Source organism: Pelophylax lessonae, assembly GCF_965119305.1.
Source record: "Pelophylax lessonae genome assembly, chromosome: 2".
NCBI classification, from domain to species: Eukaryota; Metazoa; Chordata; class Amphibia; order Anura; family Ranidae; genus Pelophylax; species Pelophylax lessonae.
In genome coordinates, this window is record NC_138769.1 from 442,319,065 (window position 1) to 442,332,389 (window position 13,325).

Sequence of the window (13,325 nt, forward strand, 5' to 3'; positions counted from 1 at the left end):
ACCATTGGCTACTGCGGCTGTCAATCAAAGTCAGTTAGCAAATCAAGAAAGAGAGGGGGCAGGGCTGAACAGCAGCCCTGTGTCTAAATGGACATACAGAGCTGCAGCTTGACTCGGGTGCCCCCATAGCAAGCTGCTTGCTGTGGGGGCACTTGTCAGGAGGGAGGGGCAAGGAGAGCTGAAGAGGGACCCGAGAAGAGGAGGATCCGGACTGCCCTGTGCAAAACCAACTGCACAGAGGAGGTGGGTATAACATGTTTGTTATTTTATTAGAAAAAAAAAAACTAGACTTTACAATCACTTTAACACTTTACAACCACTTTTCATATACAGTCCTCCATTTTGTAAAAGAATGCTTAATTTTCATGCTGCTCATAACATCACTCTCAGTCCTGCCTAGATGGCAAGATGTTGGACGCACAACCCTGGCAACTGACAAATGCTTGGCTTCATCCTCTGTCCATTCATGCACTGTCTGCTCACTCTCTCTTAGCTCAGCGTTCTGAAAGAGTTAAAGAGAGCAGGTCAGGAATAAAGCCAGGTACTTGTTCGTAAGTTGCCAGGGCTGAGTAACCATCTAGGCAGGATCAAGAGAGGAGGGATATTGAATAAGCAGCTTGAAAAGTAAGCTTTCTTTACAAAACATAAATGTACTGAGGAATCTGTAATCCATCAAGATTTTTGTGGCAAATGTCAACAGAGGTGAACTAACACCTGTACTCTATCAGAGTCCACCATCAAGTAGATACAGGAGGAGTCCTTTGTAGTGCATTAGCACATCCATCCCAGCAAGGAGTGTTGTCTCCAAGGGTTGGAGAGGCTGGATTCACCCCTTTTCTATGGATAGTGTAGGACCCACTGATAATGGGGTACTTTGACGCAGTGGTGGGCTTGAGCACGATATGGCCATATGGTGGGACTAAACCCCCATTTTTATTTATGGATTGTCTCCATATTTAATAGTCATTTCTTTTGCATGGTTGCGCTATTCTTTTTTAATATAGATGTGGTGACTTACCTGCGCCTTCTGAAAGTCCCGCACACACAACGGAGAGCGGAGTCGTCAGCTTGAGGTGGAAGCAGCGGCAGCTCGTGGCTTCTCCAGCATGGCGGCGTCTCCTTGAGTCCTCAGTCCTCGGCTCCCGCCTCCTCCCCAGCCAATGGCATGGGGTTTGCCTTTCGGCCAATCAGGAATTCGCTATTGTCACACAATGGGTGGGCTCTGGGCCCACTGCTCTGCGCCCCGGGTCCACCCTTTGCATCACCCTATTAGAGCCTCTGGCTCTAATCAGGTGATGCAAAAAAAAAAGCCCATTGAACTCCATGCGTCCGGCGCCCCGCATGTAGATTAGGGGGCCGGACGCATGGATAGGGGGGGCGGCGCCCCTGTGCCCCCAACACACCGGCCGCCACTGACTAACCCTTTAAAAATAGCAATGCATTTCCTGGTATGTGAGTATGCTTAGGAATCCCCCACCCTAGAACTTTATATCAGCATTGTGAGGTCTAAGGCCCTGCTGACTTGATTGCTAGTCTCATGTGATTTGTGCTGCTCACTGTTCTCCTTGCGGGAGGCTCTGACCTAAATAGGAAAGGCCCTACCTCTGCTAAGATGGCCATATCCCAACACAGACACATCATGCAAAACTAGGCATGGTAAGTTATTAATAGGGGATATGTCAGCAGCAGGGAGACCACAGGTAAAACTAGTTAGTCCTGTGCCCTCTTTCTTCCCAGCTGTCAGAGTTTGGCTCCTTTTTAAAAAAGGAAAAAATAATAAAATAAGCACCCCTTTGCATTTAGGTATACAGTATGTACACAAACAAAACTTACCGTTCAGTGTCAATGGACATCAAGAGAAGAGTGCCTGCAAAGTCAGTACAGAGTGTGACAGAGTGTAACATGGTTGGCTGCCCCTTCAACCACTCCTATTGATGGGAAAGCATTTGGGTGGCGGTGCTAAGAGGAGTAACGGCATGGTGGACTCTGCTCTGTTTAAGGCCACCCTCTTAATGCCTGTAAATAAAACTGTGGCTGCCTGGAATCAACATGTCAGGAAGCCACAAGCAACAGACAGCAAGGAAACATGGTAGCAATAATCTTAGCTTAAAGAAAACAAAAAATAACTTAACCACTTAAGCCCCGGAGGATTTGGCTACTCAAAGACCAGGGCCTATTTTGCGATTCGGCACTGCGTGAATTTAATGGACAATTGCGCGGTCGTACCCAAATGAAGTTGACGTTTTTTTTTTCCTACACACAGAGCTTTCTTTTGGTGGTATTTGATCACCTGTGCAGTTTTTACTTTTTGCGCTATAAACAAAAAAAGAGCGACAATTTTGAAAAAAATAACAATATTTTTCAAATTTTTTATGAAATTCCCCCAAAAAAATGTAAAAATCAAATTTTAACATTTTAGGCCAATTTGTTTTCTGCTACATATTTTTACTGAAAAAAATCGCAATAAGCGTATTTTGATTGGTTTGCGCAAAAGTTATTGCGTTTACTAACTACGGGAAAGATTTATGTAATTTGTATTGTTTTTTTTAAACTAGTAATGTCGGCGATCTGCGATTTTTTTTGCAGGACTGCAACTTTGCGGCGGACAGATTGGACCCTTGACTGACATTTTTGACACTTTTGGGGGTACCAGTGATATTACTACAGTAATCAGTGCTATACATATGCACTGTTACTGTAAAAATGAGACTGGCAGGGAAGGAGTTAACTTTATTAGAGATCCAGGGGTTAAGTGTGTCCCTAGGGGCGTGCTTCTAACTGTAAAGGGGCGTGGCTTTTGATGTAACCACAGAGACATACGATCCTACATAGCAGGATCGTGTGATCTCTGCAGTTACACCAGGGAGAATGACAGGCGGGTTTGTTTACATCAGCCGCCTGCCTTTCTCCCTCTCCAGCGGGAGTTCGCAAGTGACCGGCGGACATGGGAGCCGTCGGTCACTCACGCGGGGATGGCAGTGAACGAGCGAGGGCGGGAGCGCGCCTCCGGCGGCGCGTGCTCGCCCCCTATTGGCTCGCGGGCGAGTGATGTACCGTTACGTCACTTTGCCCAGGGGGGGCTGACCGCCACAGTTTATGTACTTGCGGCGGTCGGCAAGTGGTTAAAAATGTAAGTTTACCACTTGACATGTTTTACTTTCTGCAATAAAACATATCCAATAAAAAAATCGAATTCTTCATCAGTTTAGGCCAATATGTATTCTGCTACATATTTTTGGTAAAAAAAAAAAATCCCAATAAGCGTATATTGATTGGTTTGCGCAAAAGTTATAGTGTTTACAAACTATGAATATTTATATAATTATTTATTTATTTTACTAGTAATGGTGGTGATCAATGACTTATAGTGGGACAGCAAAATTGCGGCAGACAAATCAGACACCTAACTGACACTTTTTACACTTTTTTGGGAACCAGTGACACCAATACAGTGATCTGTGCTAAAAATATGCACTGTCACTGTACTAATGACCATGGCTGGGTAGGGGTTAACATCAGGGGTGATCAAAAAGTTACATTTGTGCCTAGTTTGTGTTTTCTTACTGTGGGGAGGTGCTTTTACTAATGGAAGGCATAGATCCATATCTCTGCTTTGTAGGAACACAGGATCAATGCCTTCCATACTGACAGAACAGCAACCTGCCTTGTTTACATTGGCAGACTGCCGTTCTGCCTTTGTACACAACGATTGGCGGGTACCCACTGATCGGCTCTAGCTGTGCACAAGGCAGCATGCATGCGCGCACAATACCCAGAAATGCAGGATCACGTATATATCTGTGATCCTGCACAGCACAGCCGCCCTGTAGCAGTAAATCTGCTATGGGTGGACGGCAATTGGTTAATAAAAGCAAATAAAAAAATATATTTTTAAAGACCCCCCACACCCAGATGCACATATAGATTTAAATGCAAACATGAGTCTGATGCACACACATGTGAAAACGTTATTTGCATCACACATATTAGGTTTCGCCACACAGGCTGGCATTGAGCCAACATTCACATTGGTCCGTTTTGGCATGCGATTTGACATTTTTGATTTTGGTACTGTCCTAATCGGTGTGACACTGACTTTGCAGTGCTGCACTGATTCCCGAAAGTAGTTTCTGTACCCGCAAACATGTCTTTGAAATCGCCCCCAACGTTGGACTGAAAATGCCGGTTTGAAATCGTGCGAGTTCACACCGTCCTCAGTGTGAATCTAGACTTAAGCAATAACTTTAGGGCCATCATACATGGATTCATGATGAGGTATAACGGTTTTTAAAACAAATTTGCGTACTATAGTCTTTTGCTGTTTTGAGTCAGTCATAATGCAATTTTGAAGCTTACAGTGGTATTAAAGTCAGTATGCTTAACTCTTCTCTAACATCCAAAGTCCGGCAAGGTGTCCCTTGCTGGTACTGGCACCTTCTCCTCAAGTTCCGGTCTTTGGGCCTCTTCATTGACTGGTGTGGAATAACGTAACTCCTGCATGTGTGCAAGCGTCAGTCATCCCGGCATATAGGGTTCATGCCAGCGATGTAAGCTGAGTTTACATCCCGAAGAGAACTGCAAGCAGGCAGTGTTGTGTATTTTATCACAGAACAGGTATTGCATGTCTTTTCTGCAATAATAGCCTGCCTACTCTCAGTCTGTTGTAAAAGATTTGAGTTCCACCTTAACCACATAACGACCGCCCACTGCAGTTTTACTGCGGCAGGCAGCCGCTCCTGGGCAAAGGGACGTAATACCGCGTCGCTCGCTCAGGAGACACTAGGGGGCGAGCATGCGCTGCCGCTCGTTAGCTGGGGAGCCAGTGCGTGTGACCGGTTGCTCCCATGGCCGCCGGCCACTCATGATCTCCTGCAGCTGAGAGAGAAGGACAGACGGCTAATGTAAACACAGCCGTCTGTCATTCTCCCTGAAGTGATCAAAGAGGCTATGTGATCCTGCCTTATATAGGATCGCATGTCTCTGTGATTACTTCACAAGCCACACCCCCTGACAGTTAGAATCACGCCCATAGGGACACATTTAACCCCTTGATCACACACACTGTTAACCCCTTCCCTGCCAGTGTCATTTTTACAGTAACAGTGAATATTTTTAGCACTTATTACTGTAGTAATGTCACTGGTACCCTCAAAAGTGTCAAGTAAGGGGTTCGATCTGTCCGCTGCAATGTAGCAGTCCTGCAAAAAAAATCGCAGATCGCCGCCATTACTAGTAAAAAAAAACATAAATCTTTCCTGTAGTTAGTAAACGCAATAACTTTTGTGAAAACCAGTCAAAATAGGCTTATTGCGATTTTTTTTCCAAAAATATGTAGCAGAAAACAAATTGGCCTAAAATGTTAAAAAATTTTGATTTTTACATTTTTATTTTTGAGAATTTCATATAAAAGAATGTGAAAAATATTGTAATTTTTTCAAAATTGTAGCTCTTTTTTTGTTTATAGTGCAAAAAATAAAAATCACACAGGTGATCAAATACCACCAAAAGAAAGCTCTATTTGTGGGAAAAAAAGGACATAAATTTAGTTTGGTTACAGTGTCGCACGACCGCGCAATTGTCCATTAACCACTTAAGCCCCGGAGGATTTGGCTGCTAAACGACCAGGGGGTATTTTGCGATTCGGCACTGCGTGACTTTAACGGACAATTGCGCGGTCGTGCGACGCTGTACCTAAACGAATTTGGCGTCCTTTTTTTCCCACAAACAGAGCTTTCTTTTGGCGGTATTTGATCACCTGTGCGATTTTTTGATCACGCGCTATAAACAAAAAAAGAGCGTCAATTTTGCAAAAATAGCAATATTTTTCCCTTTTTTTATATGAAATTCCCCCCAAAAAAATGTAAAAATCAAAATTTTTTAACATTTTCGGCCAATTTGTTTTATGCTACCTATGTTTGGTAAAAAAAAATCGCAAAAAGCGTATTTTGATTGGTTTGCGCAAAAGTTATTGCGTTTACTGACTAAGGGAAAGATTTTTGTTGTTTTTTTTTAACGCGTAATGGCGGCGATCTGCGATTTTTTTTGCGGTACTGCGACATTGGGGCGGACAGATCGGACCCTTGACTGACATTTTTGACATTTTTGGGGTTACCAGTGACATTTCTACAGTAATCAGTGCTATATATATGCACTGTTACTGTAAAAATACACTGGTAGTGAAGGGGTTAACTTTATTTGAGAGGGAGGGCTGTGTGTGTCCCTAGGGGCGTGATTCTTACTGTGATTGGCTGTGGCTTCAGCTGTATGCAGAGTAGATCCATATGATCATCTCTCATACAGAGGGGAGAATGACAGGCACAAGCTGCCTGACTTTCTCCCTCTCCCCCGCCGATCGCAGAGTGGCCGGCGGACCCGATGTCACACGCGCGGGGGGGTCCGTGACCACGCGGGAGCGCGCCTCCGGCGGCGCGCGCTCGCTCCCTAGACCCTCACAAGCTAGTGACGTAGCCCTACGTCACTTTGCCTGTGAGGGGCTGACCGCCGACGTAGATCGGCGTGCGGCGGTCGGCAAGTGGTTAAATTAACGCAGTGCCGAATTGCAAAATAGGGCCTGGTCATTGAGCAGTCAAATCCTCCGGGGCTAAGTGGTTAACATACAGTATTTGTCATCCATTTATCCATAAAATAAGGATTTGAAAAACACAAATATTGTGTGATATAAAAAATGCAGCCAGTATATACTACAGGGTCTCTGCCTTCAGAAAATATATACCGTCTGGGAGGTTTAAGTGTATTTTCATGTACAGAATGTGCATTTTAGTATGTGTGTGCAAAATGAAAAAGAAATGGCTCTGCAAATGAATAGTTAATGTAATTGAATCTGTGAAATAAAAAGTCCTTTAGTAAGGCATTGTTAGAAAGATGATCTGACATGCTTCATTTAGTGTTAGGGCTAAATCATTCTACCCCTATTCTCATGGTTGTGGAGTGATTTCCACTAATATCTATGCTAAGCTAATGTAGCTCAGACCAGAGTAGATATGCTGTAACTTTCCCACGAAGAAAGGAGCGATGAGTTTTTTTTACTAGTCCTACGTTGCCTTACATTACCACCTTAAATTTCTTAAATTCAATACCAATTCTAATTCAGTTGAAATAAACACAATTTAAAAGGCGTCCATTCAAATTCCTATAGCATTGCCTGAAATTAAAATAGACAGTTTGCTTTCACAGTTAGCATTTAGTTTGAAACAAGCTTATTACAAATTCCAAAATATCACCTAATTAGGAAGAGGATAAAGGCAACTAAGCTCCCTAGGTAAGGGATTTTGCCAGAGCCCAAAACCAGGTACACTGATATAGTGAAATAGATGTAAAAAATATCTGCAATTTTACTGAATAATAAATAAGCTTTAGGGGATTAGGAAGATAATTAGCAACCTCCAAGAGTGACTTCTAATTTCACAGAAAACATATCTGTGTACAGCTTTATCTAAAAAAGCAAAACTTTTTGTAATTAATCTTACTTTTATAAAAGTAGTTTATTACAGATGCATCTTTTTTTATAGATTTATCTTTTTTTAAAAGAAAAATAAATAAAAGGAAAACATTACAAGATTTTTATATGAAATGTAATTAAAAATGTAGTTTTATTTTTATAAACCTAAAATTTCTTATATATGTGGTACAGGATTCTAGGAATGGTCCCTGAATGGGAGATATGTTTCCTAGTTAATTAGGTTGCAGTCCTTTTAAGGGGGGGGAGACTTGTGTGCATTTTTGAGTAGTCAGGGGTTCTCACCCATGTACATTGAGGGTTTCTAGGGAAGTCCAGTTGGAGGCTAAAGAAGGCTGATTTACAGTTCTCTTAGGATTGGTGGGTCCTCATTTGGGACCCACAATTGGAGGTTTTGAGAGACTTTGGGTAAGAAACTACCTCCAAACCCTTATTACACCTTGGTCCAGAAGGTGGGAAGTCACACCCTAAAGAGTGTTGAAAAGCATCAAGAAGGAAGCAGCACTCTTCTTTGAGGGAGTGTGGAGCAATTCACAGCTGTGAGGAAGTGAACTCCCTGGTGACTGAGACACGGTTTTGCTAAGCTCCTCCAGCGTATGTGTTACCCCTGAAGCAGACAGGAAATCCCAAAACCCTAGTGTGGGACTGGTATAGTGGCAGTGAGCCATTTTCTTATTTTCCATTATGCCAGAACTATGGGCTATTTTGCATTTGTTTGCTGAATAAATTATCTCCTCTGCGCAACAGTTTATGTAGCTGTGAGGAGGAGTGGAGATAATGTTCTTCCTCTCATTGCAGCACAGCAAGAAGTGCTTAGTCAAATATTTACAAATGGCCAGTTTATTGACACACGGTAAAAGCATCTAATAGGCTGTTGATACAAATAATGACCTCCCCTGCTTCAGAGTCCAGAGGTTGTGAAAGCAGGGAGAGAAAAGAACAACAGCTGTGATCTTGAGAGAAAGTAGAATGACTTTCTCTGTTTCCTTACCAGACCCGGTGGAAGCCACCTCCAAACGCTATAAAGTGGGTTAAGATATAAATATAATTACATTTATACAGTATATGTATATGTATATATATATATATATATATATATATATATATATATATACAGCCCTCAAAATTTCCACTCGCCTGCTCATATTTGGCGAGTGGAAATAAGCTGTTGGTGAGTGTGGATCAGGGGCAGACTGGGCCAAGAGTTTTTTGGCTGATCGCTTCTGGCAGAAATTGACTCCCTACCCCTGGACCATTTTGATGCCCTTTAAAAAAGGCTTCACTGCTCCTGCCAGAAGCAATCAGCTAGGAAACTGGGAGGAGAGCTGGCCGAATGATACTAAGAGAGCATCTCCCGATGTGACACAGCTTGGATCTGAAATGCCAACAACTGTCAAACAGAGTCTTGCCTCCTGGACCGGCTCCTATTATAGACAGCACACTGGTCCAATGATGGAAAATAGAATCAGTATGCTGTCTATAATAGGAGCTGGTCCAGGAGGTGAGACTTTGTTTGCCAGCGGCCGGTGTTTCAGATCCAAGCTGTGTCACAACGGGAGATCCTCTGTGTAATCTAGCCCTCTCTCCTCTTATGGCCCCCATGCAGTGATAGGCCGCATTAGTGAGCACTGATGGGCACTGATAGGCTGCACTGATTGGCTGCATTGATGGGTACTGATGTGCTCCACTGATGCACACTGATGGGGCTGCACTGATGGGCACTGATAGGCTGCACCGATGGCCAATAATAGGCTGCACTAATGGGCACTGATAGGCTGCACTAATGGGCATTGATAGGCTGCATTGATGGACACTGATAAGGCTGCACTGATGGCCACTGATAGGCTGCACTGATGGCCACTGATTAGGCTGCACTGATGGCCACTGATGAGGCTGCACTGATAGCCACTGATGAGACAGCACTGATAAGCTGCACTGATAAGGTAGCACTGATATGCTGCACTGATGGGCAATGATAGGCTGCAATGATGGGCACTAATAGGTTGCACTGATGGGCACTGATAAGGCTGCACTGATGGGCACTGATGAGACTGCACTAGTGGGCACTGAGTAGGCTGCACTGATAGGTACTGATATACTGCACTAATGGGGTGGCACTAATGGGCACTGATAGGCTGCACTAATGGACACTGATAGGCTGCACTGATGGACACTGAAAAGGCTGCACCAATGGGCACTGATGAGGCTGCACTGATGGGTATTGATATGCTAATATGTTAACATATATGTTAATATATATATTTATTTTTGTAACTTAATTCTGCATAAAACATTTAACAGTGTAATTTCATGAGATAATTTACAAGGGTGTGTTTAGGGGTGGAATTAGAGGCAGTGCAGTGTGGCGGAAGTGACACTCCCAAATGTGTGCCCACCACCCTCTGCTAAAAAAAGAGAGGCCACGGAGAAAAGGGCCCTGCCAAGGTCGGGAAGTCACCTCTACTTCCACATTTGAAACAACCCATGCAACCAAACCAACTCGCAACAAAGAAGAAAAAGGAAAACAAATGAAAACCAAAACTCAAGCAATAACAAGAACAATAAACACAAAATGAAAACAAATGGACACAATAAAAACAAATACAACCAAAAAGACAAAGACAAAATCAAGAATCAAGACAAAAACAAGGGAATAACAAAACACATAAACTAAAACAATCACAAAAACCAAAGCCAACCTTTTGGTTTTTGTGCATGTTTTTTTTTTTGTGTGTGTTTTGTCATTGTTTACTTTCTAGTTTTGGAATACAGTTGGCTCTTTACATGAAATATATGATATGAAGCTTCCTAGTTGTTTTTATTTTCAACAATGGGTGATGTGTAAACCTTGATATTATGCATGGCAAGATTACAACCACCGTATCTTTTTAGTGAGTGGCAAGGATACACAGTCCCAAATAATGTACACATTGCCATTATTGCTATCTAAGAACTCTTGCATGGCTCCCAAATTTGTATTTCACTTACAAGTTATATTGACTCATGATATGTGGCCATATTTAGCTGTTATGGTTCTACTACTGCATGCCACATAAGGGACCCACTGGATGTCTATAAAGCCTCTATTTTATCCATACATAGGTAAAGCTAAGCTTGTTATATGACTGAGGATGAGTGACACACCAGTGAGTTATTATAGCAAGGATTTATGGTGCAAACCATAGAGCAAATATGAAGCTTCTTATGTTGGTGGAATTTCATCAATGGGGCCTTTAATACTGTATATACGTAATTGACCACATATCACAGCTATTCAAATGCTATTTTGGTTCTAATTTGTTCACAAGTTTGAGCTGTATGTTGTATGGACTCATGCATGCAATCATATTTACTTACATGCTGAGGTTTGATTAAGGATGCATATGCCTGCAGAACCTTTATTGATTAATTCATTATAATGTATCTTCATGTTTGCTTCAATTTTGTGATATATATGTGCTGTCAGGGAGCATGAATGTGTATGACACTCCAGGTGATCTGATAACTGGACATTTCAAATTTGACATTTCTCTAGATGATGGACACAAAGTGATTTCAGCACAAGTCTCGGCAGGGTGTCTGAAAATGTTTATACTGTATGCCTCACATGCTTCACCGTATAATGATATAAGAATGCTAATATTTCTGTCACAGTTTGCCAGCGCTATATACAATACGTTGGCTTTTCAGCTCTGCTTTGCATGCCTTAAAATTGAGCATTAATATATATTAAGTCTTATAAAACCTACAGTAATGGATACAAAGCAATAACCTTTGCTGTGATGCAATAACCCTTGGCTTTACTGTCATCTTTACATTCATTCACCTGCTTCTACAATCATGCTGTGCACACATTCTGTAATAAAATGATTCTTTTGTAGACATAAACAATAACGATGTGCAGGGACATGTATGATTAGCCCCACTCCAGAATATGTGCTTCATTTAGCACTGTGTATGGAAGAGTCCTCTAAGAGACCTATTATATTTTCTATAATAGTTTATATAATGAGGAATGGGGGTTGTTGTAGCTATAGGGACCGATTCTCCTTATCTCTTTTATTAAAGAGGTTGTAAAACCAAAACATTTTTTACCTTCATGCTTTCCTTGCATTAAGGTAAAAAATGTTTAGGTGTCAGCAAGCCCCCTCACCCCCTTTTTACTTACCCGAGCCCTCATTCGATACAGCACTGTGCATGTCTGCAGCTCTTCACTCCCCTCACTTCCAGGTCTCGCTGGCTTTGCTGGGGCAGCAGGATTCATTGGCTTCCAATGCTGTCAATCAAAGCCAGTGACAAGGGAGCAGGTGAATCCCTCTGCCTGTGGGTGCAGCCTCCTATGGGGGCACTGGACAGAGGGGAGGGTCCAGGAGCGCTGGCAGGGGGACGTGAAAAGAGGAAGTTTGTGGCCGCTCTGTGCAATTCCATTGCACAGAGTAGGTAAGTATAGACATGTTTGTTATTTTGTTATTATTTTTTTTTAATTTACCTTTACAATCACTTTAACCTTTTTCCTGGGCAGACCTGGAAGTATGAGTTCATTTTCAGAACAATTTTGTATAATAAAGCTATTATTTTAAGCTATTATTTTAAAATTTTTCCTTTGACGCAGCTAGTATTTTTAACTTTTGCATTTAAACTGTTTATTTTTGGAGCTCTGTACAACACCTGTATATAGCCTGTAAAATGCACTAAAAAACACATCACTGTTTGTCATTATACTACAGAACTGGTATCTGTGCCTTCTGTGTACCGGCTACTTATTCCCAGTTTACACCGACAACAAAATAACACAACTGAATGACACCGAAATTAACACAATGATATTGCACAGGCTCTGAGCTACAGCATGAAATAGCAGGTTAAATAGTAATCCCAGACATAGAACTGATTGAGTACCATACAGAGCCCCATATTGTAGGTCATTTGTGGAAGATTGTTTTTATCCAAGGTGCCGATTTCAGATGACAGATGGGAGCCAGTGCATAAGTAGTTGGTAATGCCCCTTTTAGAGGGACACCACCCAAGCCCCCCACCAGTGGGTGGAGTACTGTGCCCTTTATACCCAGGACTACTGGGCAGAGGGGGGATGGGGACTTGTTACAGTTGACTTGCAGCATGTATGTTTGTAGCCTGGAGAGTAGTAGGACGTCTGGGCCTGGGCCTGTTTTGTGTTGGTGCCACTGAAATTTTCTGCACTGTAATTGAGAAAAATTAAAGATGTGAAGCTGATGTGCCATGTTTGTTTTTGTCATTCTTCAGTAAATCTTTGAAAGTCACCCTATGTGGTCATTCTGTACTGTGGAAATGTCCGTACTGTGTAAGGAACTGGCCTTGGGCCTGGAGCATGTGGGACACAAGATAGTGGAGTTCCTCCCTTAGGACAGGTATGTGCAGTTCTCAAACCAGAGAAATATGCATTTTCTGCCACTAGGGGAGCACTGCAGGGGAAAGGCTCCAGTTTAGTTTTCTTGTGGGCTCCATTTTCTGCCTCCTACAGTTGAATGATTGTTGGGAAACAGTAGATGATAGTTTATGTCCTCTCCGGCCTTAATTGACAGGTAAGAGGGAAGATTTTCCTGACTAATTAGTTTATCTTAATAACATTTAACCACTTTCCGACTGCTTACGGCATATATACTGCGGCAGGGTGGCTCTCCCAGGCAAACCGACGTATGGGTACGTCGGTCGCTTGGTAGCAGCTAGGGGGCGAGCGGGGAAGCCGATATGTGCGTCAGATGGCTCCAATTGCCACCTGACACTCACGATCACTCCCCGCTGAGAGAGAAGGACAGTCAGCTGTTGTAAACACAGCTGACTGTTCTTCTCTCTGGAATGGTCATAGAGC